The sequence below is a fragment of the Microtus oregoni genome, unplaced genomic scaffold (genome assembly GCF_018167655.1).
Source record: "Microtus oregoni isolate MIOR12 unplaced genomic scaffold, Mior012 000049F_ref0000343, whole genome shotgun sequence".
In the NCBI taxonomy this organism is placed as follows: Eukaryota; Metazoa; Chordata; class Mammalia; order Rodentia; family Cricetidae; genus Microtus; species Microtus oregoni.
Window position 1 is genome coordinate 12322571 of NW_024543223.1, and position 19844 is coordinate 12342414.

General features: G+C 44.1%; 1 pseudogene; it reads right to left on the bottom strand.

Annotated features, from left to right (window-relative positions):
* Positions 1–276: 276 nt before the first annotated feature.
* Positions 277–19844, bottom strand: part of LOC121436422 — a 66300-nt pseudogene continuing 46732 nt past the window's right edge.

Here is a 19844-nt window from a genome sequence, read left to right on the forward strand (position 1 = left end):
CAGGGTCTCAAACACTGGTTTCTGCCAGACAGGAAAAGATGATTCCACTTGCCATTAATGGAGACCACGATGCAGCTGGCATAATGAAATCTGTTTGGAGCTGCACACCAACCCTACAGCTGACAGCTACTTATATGACAGAGTTTGAGTTTTTACTAGTTGCAAAGTACAGCCTATTTTAGGTAGCAGCTGCTTCCCAGAAGCAAGCCCCCTTGGTCCTGTATCCCAGGACCTTCTTCTCTGAGGCATTTGGGCCTGGAAAATAAAGTGAGGTAGTTACAATTTCACTCCATCAACTGCTACGAGCTTATCTCCTGTATCCTCCTTACTCTGGGGGCAGGGGGAGATGTCAGTATAGACATTCATCTGCAAAAGAAGAAATGGGACAAAGGAGAGCTGACAGAAAGACAGACCATACAGAACAGACAGCCTCATTCATGTTTATCTACAGAGAAATAAAAAGGGCAAAACAAGCCATAACCTATCATTATGACCAAAGAGCCTAGTGGGGATGTAAGAAAAGCAAATCTAGTTAAGAACATACTTTTATAAATAAAGTTTTATTGGTGCCAGACATGGCGGTATACACCTGTAGTTGCCACACTCAGGAGACAGAAACAAGAGGGTCTTGTAGCTTGATCTACTTATTGAAACCTCAAAATATCAAAAATCAAAGTTTTTTTTGGAATAGTAAATACAAAAAATACCTTGCTGCTAGTGATTTGATTCTTTTCCATTTTATCCAATAATAGCAAAGCTATGAAAGCATATGCTACCAAAGCAGAAAGCATTTGCTGTCAATTGAGTTGCAGAAAAATGTTGGGAGTGACCCAGTTCCTGCCAAGGTCCTTTGAAGTGCATTACACTTGCGCAGCAACTTTTGTTCTATGGGTATTGATAATGGCTTGCATGTAGAGACTTGGAGAAATAAGGCAACTACTTGTCTGTCACATAGAAGTATTTAGTTGACCCAACAGCACTTCTCTTTCTTTGTTTCTAAATACTGAGACCTGGGTTCAACCCTTGAGTGAGAGACTTCAGCGCATGGTGGACTGCAGGAAGACTGCAGGAAGGAGGCACGGGCCAAATGAAGGAGGAGGGCAGGCGTGAGTGCAGCCAATAGCGTGGGAGAAGAAATGCAGAATTTCAGAGAGCAGAGACCAAGTTTATCGACTAGAACAGAGGGAGTATTGGGTGTACACACAGCTACAAAGACCTCACTGCCAGTCAACCCTGAGGCTTTGTTGAGTCCAGGTGCTTCAGGCCTTGGCAGCCAGCCTCATTCCCTGACCCCAGTGTTTTCTGAGGGCCGATGGTCACAGTCTCCAGGAGCAGTGACTAGAGCCAAGAGTCCCTTCACACTGGAGTCAAAATCAAACCAGCTACAGACCTGATGTTTGTTTTAATAACATACTCACATGTGACCATAGTTTCTGTTTAACCAGGTGCAAAGAAAGGACACAGCACTGGAAACCAGCCCAGTGGCATCCTGTTTGTCAGTGGTTCCACGTGTGACCTTGGATAAGTCACTTAAATGTTCTAACTCCAATCTCTATCACATGTGGGGCTTGGGACAAATGGATCTCTATCAGCACACGCTTATTAAATAGCAATAGATGAATCAACACAGAAACCATTAAGAACTCCAGAAACCACACGTCAGCTGATTAGCTACCTTTGGCTTTTAGTTAGATATGATCCCATAAAGTTAAGAGTGAGGTGGCATTGGTTGATTTTGTAAGAACTTCTGTATCTGTAACTGGCACCTGAGCTACCCTATCATAAAATGAATTAATTGATCTTAATGTTTACCAGCTTTTTACTTGATGCTAACATGTGGCTGTAAATAAAGCAGAAGTAACCAGGCATCACAACAACACAGACTGGCAAATACCAGACCAGGAAACAGCTGAGCACTTCCCAACCACATGGCTCCAGAGCCAATCAGTTTGGGTTCATAGCTGGACTGCAATTAAATATTCATGCACCTTAGCCAACTGTGTAGCTTTTCTGTGTCCGAGGTCTTCATCTGCAAAACTAGGATAAAAATAGTTTGTGTTTCAGGGCTGTGTTGCAGGATCAATTTATCCAACTCTTAGAATGCTATTAGAACTGTGGAGGCACACATGAAGTGTTCTGTGAATATCACTCACGGTGATAATTAAGAAATGTACAGGGTGATAAAGGCTCATGTGTTCTCTAGAGTCACAGTTCTTACAGAATGAATCTATAGATAGATAGATAGATAGATAGATAGATAGATAGATAGATAGATAGGAAGCGAGTTTAGGGAAACCACAGAAGTAGGTCCCCATGCCAGTGAAGGAATGAGATAAAGATGGCAGACAGTAGGACTAAGCTAGAAGCCCAAGTCTGACAATGCAAGCTGAATAAGCACCGTCTCACATTCCCCACCCCCAAAGGAGAGTTGCATAGCCCAGCACATAATTGATATGTAACACACTCTGAGTTAACCACACCCAGCTTAAAACACCACACACACCAGCACGGGACAATGGGACTCACTTGGCACATGGTCCAGAAGGAGTTATCCTAGGGACTCCCAGAACCTAAGGGCCAAGCATGGGTGATGGATTCACATAGTGACATTCACCCACTGAAGTCAAAGATAGCTATAGAAACTGAAAGAGAAAGAGCAGAGTAAAAGTATTCCTGAGTGTCAGAGGTGTGAAAGTAGAATAAAGAGAAATAAGAGAGAGATTAGTGTAGAAGAGAGGCGGCATGGGACCAGTTTGTCAAAACCTGATTACATTGGCCCAATCAGTGTCATTGGGGCCTAGAGTCCTGGGTAGAAATGGGGCACTATGGAACATTAGCAGCCTAGGGTGGAGGAATAGCAGAGAAAAGACCTCTACACGGTGTCATGACTGTGCTCAAGCATTGTCCTCCATGATGGGGTTGCCATGGTTGCTACTGAGTCATTCAGTGAGGCTAGGGGTATAACACAGACACTATTCCTAACATATTAAGTCTACAAGAACCGCTGAACCTCCTACTCATCCTTGTGTAAATGAAGGTCATAATAGTACTATCTCCAAGTGTTCTTAGGAGGACGACATGGCTTAATATACTCAAAGTGCTTTAAATACTACCTGAACTATAGCAAATGTTCTGTATTATTGCTTAATTGCATTTTAATTTACTCACACAAGGAATGCACTGATGCTTTTTCCTCGACTCCACGTTGGTTGCTTAAACTATAAAATGAGTAATGCAGGATTCTCACACTTAGAATGTTGAGTATCTAAGGAGAACATCAGAAAAGGAAAAGGAGGAACAACAGTGTTAAATGTCTGCTAGGGTGGGGAACCGTGATCCCTCATACTTTTTAAGATTTATTCAAGAATGAGGCAGGGACAAACATCAAGAATAGGCACCAAGGACGGTGGATTTAATCATTTAGTTGGTAGATTTGCTTGCCTTGCATACATGAGTCCCTGGGTTCAATTTCTAGAAAACAAAACAAAGTCAAAAGAACAAAAATCAAGCCAATAGAGTCATAAGCATGGCTCAAGCAGATATAGACTGGAGCCCCGCCAGGCCACTAACCACTGACAAGAGAAGACATGGCTTTCATCTGTACGACAGAACATGAGGACACACTCAGCACTTCTGTGCTTTGAAATAAATATGCATTTTAAAGATTTAACCAACAAATCATGACCACGTCTCTTTCCTTTCCTGATACTCAGACTTTTTATTGTCCCCAATCAATATACTGATGGAAAAGAAGAAAAATGACTAAGAGAAGTCATGGTTCTCCCCCGTGTGACAAAACAAAACAAAAAAGCATCAGTGAGTTTCAAATATACTTTCAGTTTCCATTTCAACTTGAAATCTGTCTTTTGGAAATGAGATATATTAAAGAGAGAACACTTGTGCTTCGGAGAGGCCCACACTGACACATTTAAAGAGAAACACGAAGGTCTCCAGCTAGAGTGTAAAGACTGGAGGCAGCTACAGAACAAGCCAAGACCCCTCATAACCATTTATTTTAATTGTTGTTTTCTGTTGTGTCTGAGGAAACTGACTGGTCTAAATTCACCTTTAAGAATCCTCTTTCCCGCTGTTCCCAAAGAGACATGAACACAAATACATGTGCTTATTCGAGGCAATGCCGAACCAAATTATTTTACAGCCATTTTAAAATTTGACATGCTCTTTATAGCAGTGGTTCTCAACCTTCCTAACGCTGTGACCCTTTAATACAGTTCCTCGTGTTGTGGTGAGCCCCAACCACAAAACTATTTTTGTTGCTACTTCATAACTGCAATTTTTCTACTGTTATGAATCATAATGTAAATATCTGTATTTTCCAACGGTCTAAGGCAACCCCTGTAAAAGGTCATTTGAAAGGTCCTTGAGAAAGGTCAAAAGGGGTTGCAACTCACAAGTTGAGAAGCACTGTTTTATAGGAAAACTAGGAAGAACATAAAAATGATGACCCAGAACTCCGATTCTTTGAGGAAAGCTTAGCTTTGGGGTGTTTCCTTGTTGACAGTTTTGTTTTTTTTGCTTCAGGTAGTAGAGTTGCTGCCTCTCCACATCCATAACCCACCCTGCTGCTTGATGGTCAGCTACAGGAGTAGCCGAGAGACAGTATGAAAGACCATGCCTGTGTGCCTACCGTACTACATTTTCTCAGGGCAATCCGGGCCAGAATTTGAGTCAAGGGTTGGGAACTGTACCAGGTGAGGGGCAACAACATGCTTTAAGCTTTACTCTGAAGGACTGGCTGTGGGGAGAAGACACCTTAGAACACCAAAGGCACTGACTCACGGCTGGCGGTGGATCAGGCAGAACCAGAAAAGGCAGTAGGACCAGCTCGAGGAGAGGCCGCAGAAGAGGAACTGAGGCTTATAAAACCTAGAGAAACCCTGAGGTAGGCTTGCATTACCTGGGTGGCAGTTGATGGCAGACACTCGGAGACCATTTCCCATCCAAGCACATCTTTGGCAAGTTCAGCAGGTTTTTCTTTTCTCCCTGACCACTGTGTAGGAATGCCAGGGACCACTCCCAGCCCACTGTGCTGATAATGAAGGAGGCGCGCCTTCTGAAGCCAGTAACTCACCTGGACAAGAGTCAGCAAGTGTTTGCTGTCGAAGACCAGAGAGTAAACGTGTTGGGTTTGTGGGTCACTTAGTGTCTATGTCATGTAGTCTTTATTTTTGTTAATAGACAGGAGATGTGGGGGTGGTGAGGGTGGATGAAACGCCTTCACTCAGGCACATGACAGAAAAGATACATCCCTGAGCAGAAACTTATTTCTCATCTTAATGAAAACTACAGATACCTCTCCTAAGGATTGTGTGAGATTTTCTGACAAATGAATGTGGAACGTAAGCTAGTTTATCTAATTACATGTAAAAGAAGAATGTATTAGCTCAGAAAGAATTAGGTTTCATTTTTTTTTCAAACAAATTTGTTTTTGTAGCTTCTTACTCATCCCCTGCTACTCCCACTTCTCCCCCCCCTGCACCTTTACTCCAGAAGCCTCCTCCCCTCCCCTGTCATCATCACCTGTGACCTTTTACCTACCGGCTCCCTTCTCAGCACCTCTTGTTTCTCTGATAGTCTCCTGTCTCATTCCATAGACCTAGATAAGAAAGAAGTCCAGTCTTAACTGAGGTCCTGGGCAGTCGTCATGGGCACCCCTCCATCTCCACGGGAGCACAGGGAATGCCTGACAGTGTCATTTATAGTCTCCAGGCTCAACGCTCTTCTAATGCTTAGGAAGACAGCCATCCAACCTCAGACAGGGTTAAATATGGTACTCGACAAGTGAGCAGTACTGATGACGTGTAAGAAAGAATCCTCAGGAGAATTCTAGTGTCATCTATTGTCATTTTGAAACTCAACAAAGATCCAGACACATTCCTTTCCCTTCAAGAACTTTAATTGCGTTGACTTAAGAATTTTACCTGACATCTAAGGAAGATAAGACATTGAACATACAAGCTGACAATGACCAGAACATATATGGAAGCAGAGCACAGGCATACAACTTGCAGCAGCCAGCCAAGGAACCCATCATTACCATAACTAGCCCAGGAAGCTTGCCTGCTTCTTATAATCAGATTTATAGAAAGTTGGGCTAGCAGTAATCCATATTCTTTTTTTTTTTTTTCGAGACAGGGTTTCTCTGTAGCTTTGGAGCCTGTCCTGGCACTAGCTCTTGTAGACCAGGCTGGCCTCGAACTCACAGAGATCCGCCTGCCTCTGCCTCCCGAGTGCTGGGATTAAAGGTGTGTGCCACCACCGCCCGGCGTAACCCATATTCTTGAGTAACTAATCCAGGAAGTCAAACAAGAACCACCGTAACAACTGACCCAGCATGGATAGGACTTATTAATTACCCCATCCCTCCTTCTAACAGAGGGAAAACCAAAACAAATATGCACTCTAGCTAATCAAATACAGTGTCCTGGTTAAAGGTAGATAGTCAAGCTTCAGTCTCCTGAAGCCAACACTTCCAACTGGGTAGCATTGACGTTCCTACCAGATCCCTGTCCCTCACTGCACAACATCTGCACTCCTCAGCTGGCCTCTCCATCACACAAATAACAGTAGCCAAGCACACTGCTGTGAAAGCTCATTCTTATCCTTCACTTATTTATACAAAGTCATTGATTATTCCTGTTCTGACTGTTCCCGTGTTATAACTCACCAATCCCAGTATTTCAGGGTTACATAGAAAACAACTGAGCATGCTTTCATTCATTATTAATGCTGTCTGTAAGGGAAGCAAATCCCAGAGCATCCTGAACCAGTGTTCCATTCACGACGCGAGCTGCCTGACTGGAGGCAAAGTTGCTTCATACTAGGCTTTCTGTGAGATGGAACAGAAGCCAGTGAACTGGTTGAACGACGCTGTGTGTACACTGCTGTGGAGGATATGAAGATACCAACGGAAGAGAAATAGGAACTTACAGATGATGCCGTTGCTAGAGTGCAGATTTCAAATATACACTAACTGCTATGTGAGAAGAAGAATGTCATAACAAACTCACTTAGCGGATGCTATGTGGAACCAGTTAAACAGGATTTTTTTTTTTTTTATTGGGCATTTAATTTGCAAAGAGGGAGAAATTTGAAGTGCATTTCCAAGGATAATTGATTCAGGGGCTCACTCTAGGCAAGGCATCTTTTGGCTCCAGGATAGAGAGAACCAATCTTGGAAAATGCAATTGTAGAAGACTAAGATGTTCAGGGAGATTTTAAAATTTTAATTGAACGGAAGTAAACCAAACTAATGCAAAAGAAAATGGTACTTCCTTAGTAGGGCCTAGTGGTTTATTAAAGGCTTAGCACACTTAACATTTATTATCTCATTTCATTCTATCAATATCTCTTGAAGTCCAGTGTTAATTATGATGACTATTTTACAGGTGTGGAAAGAGGCAAAGGAGGGTATAGAATCACTTCTCCAGGAGTCATCTACCCCAGAATGAACTCACCAACTACCCCGCCCCCACTAAACTGCCCATGCGGCTGCAGTTCCTGACCCTGCAGCCCAAGGAAGGACAGGGGTCTTTTTACCTCTGCAGGGCCATCTGAGAACTGACAGCTCCCCATCCCCTAAAGACTTTTCCAAAGCTGTGAGAACAAGCAGGCATCTGTGTTATGATAAACAACACAAACGGGGTCCTGGATTCCCAGTACTCTGGCTTATAAAACGGCTAAAAGCATTGTCTCTGATCCTGTAATGGACTAAATCTCGCTTCTGCTAAATTCATATATTGAAATGCTCACCCCCAACATGACGATTCTTTGAAACTGGAACTAATCAAGGTTGTGAGGCCATAAGGGCGGGGCTCTAATCTAGTATAACAGAAACCATATAGGAGAAAGATTTCTCTGTCTTTATCTGACTCTCTGCTTCTGTCTCTCCCCCACACACCTCACGTCATGTGAAAGACATTAAGAAATACCATCCCCAAGGCAGGAAAGAAGTCCCACTGGAAAGAGAATCAGCTGGAATGTCACTTTGCACTTTCAGCCTTTAGATATAAAAGAAAAGCAAAACAAAACAAAAAAATCTGTTGAATCGCATGGCCTAGGTAATTTTGTGACTATAGACAGATAGGAAAGTAAGACAACCCCGTCATCCTCATTACCTCAAAAATTGACTGTATTGGGAAGTAGAGCCTTTAGAAGGATAACTAAAATAAAGTTGTTAGGGTGGACCCTCGTCCAACCTGACTGGTGTCCTTGTGAGAAGAAGGTAGAACACACAAAAAGCTTGACCAAGGCTAGGCAGCCATAATGAAGAGGTGATAAAAAAAGATGGTCATTTGAAAGAGGCTCCAGATGAAGCAAAAGATACCAGTATATGTTCTACATCCATGATTGATTATCCTGATATCATTTATATACACCTTCCAAGTGACAGGGTGTCGATATCTATCCCTTCTACTGCTTGAGAGGGAACTCCTAGGACCTAGATTCTTCTACTAGAGTCCAGGGAGGGAGAATAAAGGCAAGTCCATCACCCATTATAATAGTCACCCTTTTTCTAGTTTTTGATAAGTACCCACCAGCCCAAGTTGGTGACACGGAGATATTTATCTTTAGAATATGTTTCCTCGGACCTCATAACTCTATGCAATAGCAAGCCTCTTTACTGGCACACTGACTGAGAGCTTGGTCCAAGATACATTTAATCTTCATACTAAAGAGATTCACTTACTGAAGCAGACCATCAAAGAACTGCAAGTTAGCATTTTGCAACATAATTGTGGTATATAGACAACTGTACTCATATCTGCCACAAGTTTCACATGGTAGCCTTTGCCCCAGAAGGAAAATGAGGAAGGTCACATGCCTGGCAGCATCTCTGTGACCTGTTCCAGTTATAACACTCTGTATCTAAGTCCTTTATCTCACATCAGGAAGAGAAGAGGACCTAGACAGATGTCATGTCTTAGTCATATCCAGAAAGTCATACCAGGTCCAGTTCAGAGGGCTGTCTATTTAGTGTCAGAAGGTCTAAACCATCTCATGATATAGAGGACCAGGGTCCTCATGGATATGGTCCAGGAACGTGTGCTCATCTGACTCTCTGCAGTGCCTTTCAAAGGGGGCAAGCATCTTGTTTTGTACAGAGGATTTCATGTATGTGGTAGTGGTGTGTCCCTGGGAGGCCAAAGCACTAATAAAATAATTTTCACCTCTTTCATGATGGCTAATGTTTCTTCATGCACTATATTTGCTAGAGAAGAGCAGCCATTTGTGCACTGAGTGTTTATTGAATATCAATTATTTGCTAAACAACAAAGCTGGCCACTCTGTTTTCATGATATTCACAGTCTAATCAGGAAGTGAGACAATAAATGAGATAAGTGACAAGGAAATTATCATAGCATAATAAAAGCCCAAAATGAATTCATCAATGAGGGGCATAAGGAGATCCAGGTGCAAGCTGGATAGAGGTGCAGTTTAGAAGTCCCGCCAGGATGTCTGTGCTGATGAACTGAGGTGAAACAGAAGGGTAACAGAGAATAAGAGGGCAGTGACTTACAGCTGCCAGGTCATCTGCACACTCCACAATTAGATGTGGTGTCAATATTTAACTCAAGAAGTTCATGGGGAAATGCTCGTGTGATTAGGGAGGCCATGTGTTTCCAGATCTACAGGGTTTGTAGAATGAGTCGGTAAACTGGAGGCCCAGGAGAGCGGATGGTAGTAACAGTTCCAAAGTTGGCTGCTGGCTCAACACCCAGGTAGAGCTTATGCTTCCATCTCATTCTACGGCAAGGATAAATGTCCCTTATCTTGGAAAAGATTAGTTCTTGATTTCGGAGGAGATATCCTCATTATTGCTTATCTTTGAAGAGCGAGGGGTGGAAGCCAGGGCTCTGGGTGTGCTTGTCAAGTGCCTACACCGGGCTCCCCACCAGCCTGCAAGTCAGCCACTGTAACGTGTTTATGCTGATAGCCTAAGGCTCAGCTGTGCTTGGGATAGCAGTTCCTTTAATTCATTCTACCATTTCAAATGTTAATCCCATCCAGAAATGTCTGAGATAGAGCTTGGCCAAAGTTGAACACTGTGTGGCGCAATCAAGTTGTTGAAATTAACCATCGTGATTGTAAACAAACATTGGACAGTGGCTAAAAGTTGAGATTAGGGGGTGTGCTGGCTTTGGTGTGTATGGTATGGAGCAGTACCTAGAGGGTGGGATGGAATGGCAGAGAGCGATGTGGTACAGGATAAAATGGAAGAAGGTGGTATCACTGGAGAAATCTCAATTAGCCACCTGACTCCATCCCTTTCTAGCTTCGTGCTTCACACTTTCTGACCCCCTGGTACCTGGTCTACACTGTAGGGCTAGCAGCGCATGACTCCCATAGCTACAGGGAAAATTAAAAGCTCTTGTGGATAAGAGGCCTAGACATCCAGATCAGAAAAAAAAAAAAAAAATCCAGGAAATTGTTGAGAGTTTCCTCACCAACCCTAAAGAAACTGCCAGGAGCTTCTCTGGCCCTGGGGGCTAGGGATCTTCATTACAAATGCAATTAGTCAGAAAAATTAGCCAAATTCCTAAGATTCCAGACTTCAGGAGTTTTAGTAGGATTACTTTTTACTCTTTGGGGGCCAGTCTGAAGAGCGAAAATGAAAATTCCCAGCCAGTGGGTGGTCTGCAGTAACGAATCAGGACCCCTTATTGAAGGCAAAGTCATCCAAGGCCTAGGCCTGAGACCAGGGCCCAGTCTCAGTCTACCGGTTAAACCAGCTAAGAGCTCTCCTGAGTTCCTCATGTAGACTGGCGGACCCACAGTTGGAGTCTCTCGGCTGTCTGTGGATAGCACATGTACCAATGTGTGTCTCTCTCTTTGTGTCTCCTGACAAACATCAGCAGCATGTACACCCCCCCACACACACACACCACCAGAAGACAGGGACCACCTGCTACCTGTGCTCCCCTTGGAATGGCTGTGGCTTGACTTCAGAGGAACACACAGGTATCATCATGGTCCTGCCGCTAGGCTCTCTGACCTATCTGGAAGTTGGACTTCCAGGTCCTTAGTTCTTCCAATTATAAAACAGCACGATAATATAAACACACCTCTGCAGGCTTTATTTATAAAGAGAATTGGTTGAATCCTCATCACGTGGAAGCACAGTGACCTTGGTGGCGCTAATGAACTGCACAGTAGTACGCTGTGAACTTGTAGCTTGTGCCAGGCAAAGGGCCCTGAGTTCTGGAAGAGCCCCTTGATAGTCTTATTACGTTTTCACCAGTCTCACTTAGCACTTGGTTCTAGAGACTTTGATCCGAAATCCCCTTTTCTTCCTTTCTTTGGAACATGGTAAAAGTGTGGCTCACTGGGGTTTAGTGACTTCTGTAACACTGGTCATCAATGAGTCATTCAACTAGGAAGTGAGCGTCTTTCTGCTCCGTCATTTAAGACAGTTCTGGATCGTGCGTTCTATGAAGTACTGTTTATGAGTGCTTAGTAATCTAAGTGGCCACCATCCTTCATCATCCTTACTTTCTGTCGCCCAGTGGTCTCTGCCCTTGGACCAGTAACCTTCAGCCTAGTGGCTATTCCGAAATGATCCCTAAATGCTGATGCACGTAACTGGGTGAACAGCAGGGCCTTCTTAGACAGGCCTAATAGTCACTGCTCTGTGAACTGGCCAGAGGCAGTGTTTCGTTTGAAGATGACAGGGGTGGGTCAGATACCTGTTATTAGTCAACTGTGAAAGTGGGTGGAGCCTGGGATAGTCTCCCATCCTGGAGAGCCACCCCTCCGCTTCAGGGGGTGGCGATGGACATGAAGAATTTGTGAGTCATTCTCCAGGAAATAGCAAGGCTGGGAGGCCAGGACAGGGAAGCAGCCTGCTGGCCTTGTGTGGGCCACCACACCAGCCCTGGGGAAACGGGGCAAGTGTCCCAAGACAGAATTGGAAGCAAACTTCCGTTTGTGAGTCAAGAGTTCTGCAGCGGTGCAGCACAAGAGGGGCCCTGAACCATGTCTCCGAATTCTCTTCACGTCTGTCTTTCCTTTCCACCTCCCTTTTAGTTCATTTTGTTGTTATAATTTTATTTATTTTTTAGCCAGTGCATTGAACTGCATGTAAAGGAGCCAATGAAATAGAGTCATCACCTTGCTCGGGGCAGGCTTTGAAAAGACACAGAGCTGTATCTATCTGGGTAATTCTGCAGTGCAGAGTGGTGGTAACTGACATAGACCTGAGAGAGACCAAGGAAAACGTAACAGTGAAGAGAAAGAAACTTATCCTTCGGATTACATGTGTGCTCCGGGCACTGTGTATGCTTACATATTTTCAGGAACCTTCGAGACACACAATTGCCAAACTTTCTACTAAGAAGCAGATCTTAACCAGGAGTGGTGCTGGGTGACTTTGCTTCCAGCATCCAGGAGGCTGAGACTGGAGGATTACAAGCTTGCTTGTGGCCAGAGGACGAAGCATGAAAAGGAGAGGAGGAGGCTACTCCCTCCAATCTGGTAAAAAACTAACCAAGGGACACCGTCAGGAATACAAACCACCTTCCTCCAATTAAACAATACATCATAGCATTAATCAGCAAGTCCTTCCTGTGTCCTATATTCTGTTAGGAATTTCCCACAACAAAGGGAGCTGCAGTTTCAGCTCACATGGTAGCTTCGAAATCAGAGTAAAGAGGGTGCAATCCTTGAGATGCTTTCAGAGGCAGTTACAAGAGGACCACATCCTCCTGGGATGAAGGCTGTTTTACTGTGTATTAAGAAAGACTTTTGAAAGCAGATACAAAACTGGGATGGAGGCTTTGTAGTTCCCCCAAAGCTTTCATTGGAGCGCCTGCAAAGATTTTATTGGCCCATAGCTTTAATCTGCATAGGCTCCCGAGGGTGAATGGCAAGCTTCCCTGTCCCCATTTACCAGGTGGAGAAAACAAGGACGGATATGTACTAGATGCATCGATTTTATTTTACAACATAAAACAAGTGGCAAGACTAATTTTTATAAAGATAAAATTAGTGAGATTTTAAGATGAATGAATATGTGCATATATTTAAAGGATACACATACACACACAGAGACATGTAACTATAAAATAGGTAAGTTAGAGTTCCCTTCAAAGGCTCTCGGATGGTTTCCAGAGGAAGCTCTTTCCGCATTTCCCCCACTGTATCACTCCACTTATTTTAAAGTGTGGAGAGAATGTCTGGGCACAGCCATTTGACTCTCAGACCAACTTGATGAGCATTTCTTAGAACTGCTGTGAAGTCACTGCCCACAGCAAGTGAGGAACAGGGAAACAGGTCAGGCCAGTGCAAAGTTGCATGTGCATCCTATGGGATGCAGTGAGGCCCTTTCAGGAAAGTTGTGAACTTCATGGAATACATAAGGAGACTCTAGACACCAGACAGGGAAGAAAGGTCCCCTTGAGCCCAGCCAGTGACACTCTGATTCCCTTCTGTCTAGGACAACAAAGGGAGATGTGAGAATTCTCCAGCCGCCAGGCTATTCCATATGTCTGCATCCATGCTCAGTGGACATAAATACTTTCTGATGAAGCCAGCCCGTCATTTCCTGGAGTCGCATCCTGCTGGAGGTGTTCAGAGGCAGTTCCGATCATGTCCCCCAGAAACAGTTATGCCTTCGAACCAAAGGCCTCTTCTGCCTCAATCTTTTTACCTGCTTGGAAGAGACAAGGTCATAGTAACTAACTGAGTGGATTGTGAGTGCTGAGGCATACAGCACTGTAAGGATCTTCAAGTAATCCAGGTAGGCAGAAAGCACTGCTTGACCGTAGTCACCAGCAACAGCCTCATTGCCCTTCTCCTTGTCCTGGAGCACTGTGGATTAACACCAAGTACTTCCTGAACATTACTGCAAAGGATCCTAACACAGAGTGGATAGCTTTATTCCCCTGTGATCAATAAATGAAGCACTAAGAATATCAGCCATGTGAGAGTTGATCTTTATTGTCAACCTGGCTGCATTTGGAATTACCAAAGACACACAGCTTTGGGTATCTCGATGGGGAGTTTCCAGAAGGGTTCAACTGAGTAGGGGAGACTCACCTTGACTGTATCCCAATGTCTGTTGGACCAGCCATGGACTAGGGTGCCAGAGCAAATAAAAAGAAACAAAGGAGAAGCCCACTGAGGATCAGCAGTCATGCTCTCTGCTCCCTGACTATGGAGACAATGTGATCATTTGCCTCGTGTTTCTGCTGCTGTGAATTTCCCGCAGGATACACTCTGTCTCAATCCATGAGCTAAAGGGAACCCTTGCTTGAGCAGCTTTACTCCAGTGTTTTGTCACAGCATTGAGAAAAATACCTAATGCAAGGAATTGACTACGGTTTGCCAACTAGTGACTGGTATTGCACAGGGATGTTACATAGTGTATTCAGGTCTTGGAATGCCATATTGTAGCTTAAAACTATGTACAATCACTATGAGGATTCAAATATGTCTTCATTAAAAAGGAAATGGAAGGAAACCTCCCTGGTTGGGAGGAAATATCATTTAAGATAAAACCCACGTAATCCCTTGCTTAACTTTGAGTTCCTTTTGCCTGAGTGTGGTGCATAGTGTGTGAAAAATAGCACATGTGTTGAAGGAGCTGCGGGCTGTGTTCCTGCCGCCCGGCTCCTGGCTGCCTGGCTAGCTTATGCCCCGAAATAATTACACGGAAACTGTATTCTTTTAAATACTGCTTGTCCCATTAGTTCTAGCCTCTTAATGGCTAATTCGCACATCTCGCCTAAGTCATATTTAGTAATCTGTGTAGCACCAGTCTTACCAGGAAAGATTCAGCATGTCTGACCTGGCGGCTTGCTTCATCACATCTGCTCTGGAGATGAGCGGCTTGGTGTCTGAGCTCACTTCCCCTTCCTCCCAGCATTCTGTTCTGTTTACTCCACCCACCTATATTCTAACCTATCAGGCCAAGCAGTTTCTGTATTAATTAACCAATGAAAGCAACGGATATATGACACTCCCACATCACACATGCATTGAAGTCAGAACACTCAGCATGGAGACACATGGGAAAAGCTCCAGGCGATGTCCATGGTATCAATCTCTGTCAGGATTATTGTACTGTCTTCAATTTGGTTAGCTCTCTTTTTCTCTCTCTTCTCCTCTTTACTTTAGGGAACCATAGTTAGCTTTTAAATATCAATCTTCCCTAAGTCATACTTCTAACTTTATTTTATGACTACTTATAATTGCATACAATATATACAAGCTGTGTGTGCCTGTGGTTTAACTGAAGCTGTGTCAATAACTTTGGGGGTGACAATGTTCCCATGAAACAAAACTGAAGAGTAGCAACAAGCAAAAACCCCACTCAAAGCAAAGGAGCCCTGTTTTTCAGGAGGGCTAAAAAGATTCCCAAAACATTATAGACTACTTCCATTGCCCCTGGTGCCTTCTAGAAAAGGAGGCAAGACACCACACACTTTGCACACAGGATTTGGAAGAATTGATCTGGCTCTGATAAGGAGGCCTCCTCACTGAAGACTAGCTCACATTGTTTTGCAAGGAGCCATTCAAGTTTCCTGTGGAGAAAATCAATCAAAGCTCCTACCCAGGTATAATAACAACTCATTCCAATGACCAGCATAGCAGGATATTCCACTAGCAGCAATAGTGGAACTTACATCTTTGGGGTAACTGACAGCCATATAATTGGACTTATGGCCCACTCAGTAAGAGGGATTTGTGCCTGAAACTATAAATTTACCCAACTACCTGTGGCTGGTAATACTATGGAGCCTAGAGGAGAACCTACTGTTGTGATTACCATGCGAGGTTGGACCTTTAGTGGGTCCCATGGTGGGTGAAAGATAAATAATTTTTGCAGACAGAGTGGGAGTGCGGAGCTCAATGAGAGAAGGATAAAGGGGAGGGAAGAGAAAAGCAGAGAAGGACAGAGAGAGAGGAAAGAAGGGGGAGAGAGATCTGCTTGTCTCTTAAGAACAGTAGGAAAAGAGCAGGAATAGACAGGGTTGTCTCTTAAAGGGACCTTTGCACCTCATACAATCAGGGTACTTCTTGCCGCATACAGAGGGGTGACTGTACTATGCCAGGTACTCAGGGGGCAGGGCCAAGGTGTGCCTAGATTCTAACATTCCTCCCTTTTTTATTTTTTTTAATTAAAAAAGTGAGGAATTGGCATGACAGGTTAAAGGAATGAGGGCATTGAATTATTGAGATGGCTTCCTGCTGACCTTGGGGCATTGACCATCTTTGGGGGAACCTAACAAAGCTGGGGTGCTGCCACATCCTGGGGTTTCACTTCACTGCCCAGTAGAGCTCTCTGGCACCTCTTGGACCTGACAAGATGTTGGCAGAGCCAAGGACAAGGTTAAGTTTAAAATTTTTTCCTTAGGTCCTGGTGATTGGAAGGGGAGGGTGTCAGGACCAGGGAACAGTAGGGGAAACTTTGGCTATTGATTGACAGTACTTATCTGGAGTGTGTCTGATCTTTTCGAAGTGAATCGAAGTCCACTTCCTACAACTTAAGACTGTAACAGATATTTTTAGCACAGTGAAAAGCACCTTTTAAGTCTGTAGTTAGAAAATGACCAGAGAGATTTGAAATCTTGAGCTTGTGGCTATGAAGATAGTGGTAGTTCTCTGCCAGAGTAAAATAGCTTATTTCCACCCCTTAAGTCGCTTCCTTATACCCTGGAACATTCTATTTATTTATTTATTTATTTTTAGTTTTCTCAGACAAGGTTTCTCTATAGCTTTGGAGCCTGTCCTGACATTCACTCTGTAGACCAGGCTGGCCTTGAACTCACAGAGATCGGCCCGTTTCTGCCTCTTGAATGCTGGGATTAAAGGCTTGAGCCACTGCCTAGTTACCCTGGAACATTCTTATCCTCAGACCTTTATAACTTGTTTAATTGGCATTTGCATACCTCCAAACACATTCTTGACCCTAAAGCATTCTCAGATCCTCACATCTTAAACTTTGTATCTTAAACCTCCTTTTATTTAAAGAAAGGAATAGTAAGAAGTTGTCCTGAAATCTGTTATGTGAGTTTGCCCCTTTTCAACTGGCAAACCTACAAGCCATCAAACTGCATCACAGTTCTAGAGAATGATAAATTTTACCTGAGTAATGGATTAAAAAATAACAGAGACTTATATTGGCTCCCTAGATAGCTACCCCAGGGTCCTCCATGGTCATTGAGGGAAGGTCTTAGGGCAATATCCGTTTTTTGGCTGCCAGCCTGGGGCCTGTTAGGCTTCAAGAGATCCTGCGGATTAGGAGTTTGTAGGAAGACAAGTCCCCCATTGGCCCATATGTCTCAAGAAAGTCCATTCCTCAGTGTTTTTTTGTCCATGTCTGAAGAGGTCTTTGCAGCAGTTGTGAAGAAAGATAGGTTTGGTCAGTGGCTAGTGCTTTCACTTGTGAAATGAGTTACAGGTGGAAATTCTTTTGTACCAATCCATCTTCTTTGGAGAAAGTAGGGGTTGCCCAGGAGTGAACCTGTCCCTCTGGTACAAAAGGCCTTTTTAATTACACATTTTATGCTGTATTCCCCAGATCTCTAGCATTTGAGGGCTATCTATTGGGTATGTGTGAGTTATGACTGCAATATAGGATCTGGCTGGAGAGATGGATCCAAACTCAGAGGTTGTGGAGGAATGTTTTACCCAGAGTCCTCCAGCTTAACTGTAACTTGTTTTAACGTAACAAGACAGATTTATGTTGGAGAATGTTAGCTTTTGTTAATCTGAAATTGATCTTTATAACCTTAAAATTATAGCATTATGTAGAACATATGTTAAAGCAGGGTTGAATCACATAGATAATATGTTGTTACAAATCTAATCATACATTTTTATCATCATTTAAAAGTACATACCAATTTAAAGTATTTGAGACTTGTTTTCTTTGTCAAGAAGGAGGCACAATAAACAGAGCTCATTAAGTCTGTTTAAAACGTTTTTCTTTAACAAGTCCATATTTGCATACATGCAGTTGAATTTAAATTGCATACACACATTCACATACAGAGTTAAAGCTAGCTGATATTCACATACATAGGGTTAAATCAAAAGTCGCATGCATACATACACACACACATATTAAACAGAAGTTGAGTGAAATAAGAAGAAAGGGAAAACCCATGTGTGTTGAGTGAGAGGAAGTTGTCTTTTCCATCTCTAACTCGTATGTTGTAGCAAACAGACAGGGCATTTAAAGAGAGAGAGAGGGACAAAGAAAGTGGAGAGTCAAAGTCACCAGTGAATGGGAAAGGAGATTCCTTACAGGTGGAAGAGAACAGAGCCACTGCAGGTGGAGTGGGCGGGTGGGGGCAAGTTGTTGCCGGCGCTGTTTGGCTAGGGCATAGGTTGTTGAAGGTGCCACGGCTTGGTTAGGGGCAGAGCTGCACAAGTCTGCAGCTTCTCCCTGTCCCAGTCACCATCAGGGGTAGCTGGTCACGTAGCCACCTGTAGAATAGCTGGTGGAGAAATATCCTTTTTAACCTCAAACAAAATGGCTGTGATCACGTAGTCACACCCCTGCTAAAGTTGGTGGTTAGGTCATGTGACCTGCCCTTAACCAAGATGGCACTTTCCCACTTGTTGTAACTCCTCCCGTTTACCCATCAGCTGGCAGAAGTTAGAAAGGTTCCATAAAAGTTTGGGATTTGGTTCTGTCAACCTGTTTTCCACAGATGAGACAGAAAGATAATTGACAGGTTCAGGTCACTCTCCTGCTTGTCAGTCAAAAGAATGAGGACCGGAGCAAAAAGTCCAAAGGTCGCAGAAGGCACAAAGACAAAAGGGCAGGACCCTGAAAGGACCCATAGGTCCAAAAAGTGAAGGTACCACTCAGTGATGGCTTTGCTAGGGCACCAGGTCCAAAAAGACCTGTAGGTCCCAGAAGCGAAGGCACCCCTGTGCTAGGGCACTAAACCCAAAAGTCTCGCTTGTGGGGTGTTTGTTGGAGATGACAGTAGGTGAAAGGAACCAACTGTAGCCCTGAAGGTGGTGGCTGGTGGACCAGGAGTTGGAAAGTAGGCAGTCAGTCTGGTCCAGGATCCCTGCGTGTCTCAGGAACATGGGAGAGACTGGCCGAATCAGGTGCCAAATGTTCATGATTATAGCCCGAGGTGGACAAATATGCCATGCAGTCAGAGCCGGAAGGAGGAATTTATTGAGAGAAGGATAAAGGGGAGGGAAGAGAGAGAGAAATAGAGAGAGAGGCAGAGATCTGCTTGCCTCTTCAGGCGAACAGTGGAAAGAGAGTAGGTGGGGCTTGTCTCTTAGAGGGACCTTTGCACCTGCGTACAGTCAGGGTACAGCTTGTGTGTAGAGCCCTCCCAGCTGCTCCACAAACCCTACACTTAAGACTCAAGGGCCATCGAGAAAGAGGAAACATGAAGATTGTAAGAGCCAGAGGACTAAGACAAATGCCCTGAGATAATTTGTTCTTAAAAAGAAAGATAAAAAGCCTCAAAGGGCAAGGGAGGCTCTTCAGCTGCTCCATTAGGGAGACCCCCTCAGCTACTCCAGTGGGGAGGTCTCTCAGCTGCTTTACTAGGGTGGCCCCTCAGCTGCTCCACTGGGGAGACCCTTCAGCTGCTCCACTGGGGAAACCCTTCAGCTGCTCCACTGGGGAGACCCTTCAGCTGCTCCACTGGGGAGGGTTCTCAGCTGCTTCATTGGGTGGGTGGGTACAGAGAACGGGGAATGCTCACCTATACCACTGGGAAGGGCCATTGGCTGCTTCACTGGAAAAGGCCTTTAGCTACATCAGTGGGGAGACTCCTCAGCTGCAATATGTCATGGCAATAGTGTGTGTGCGTGCGTGTGTGTATGTGTGTGTGTGTATC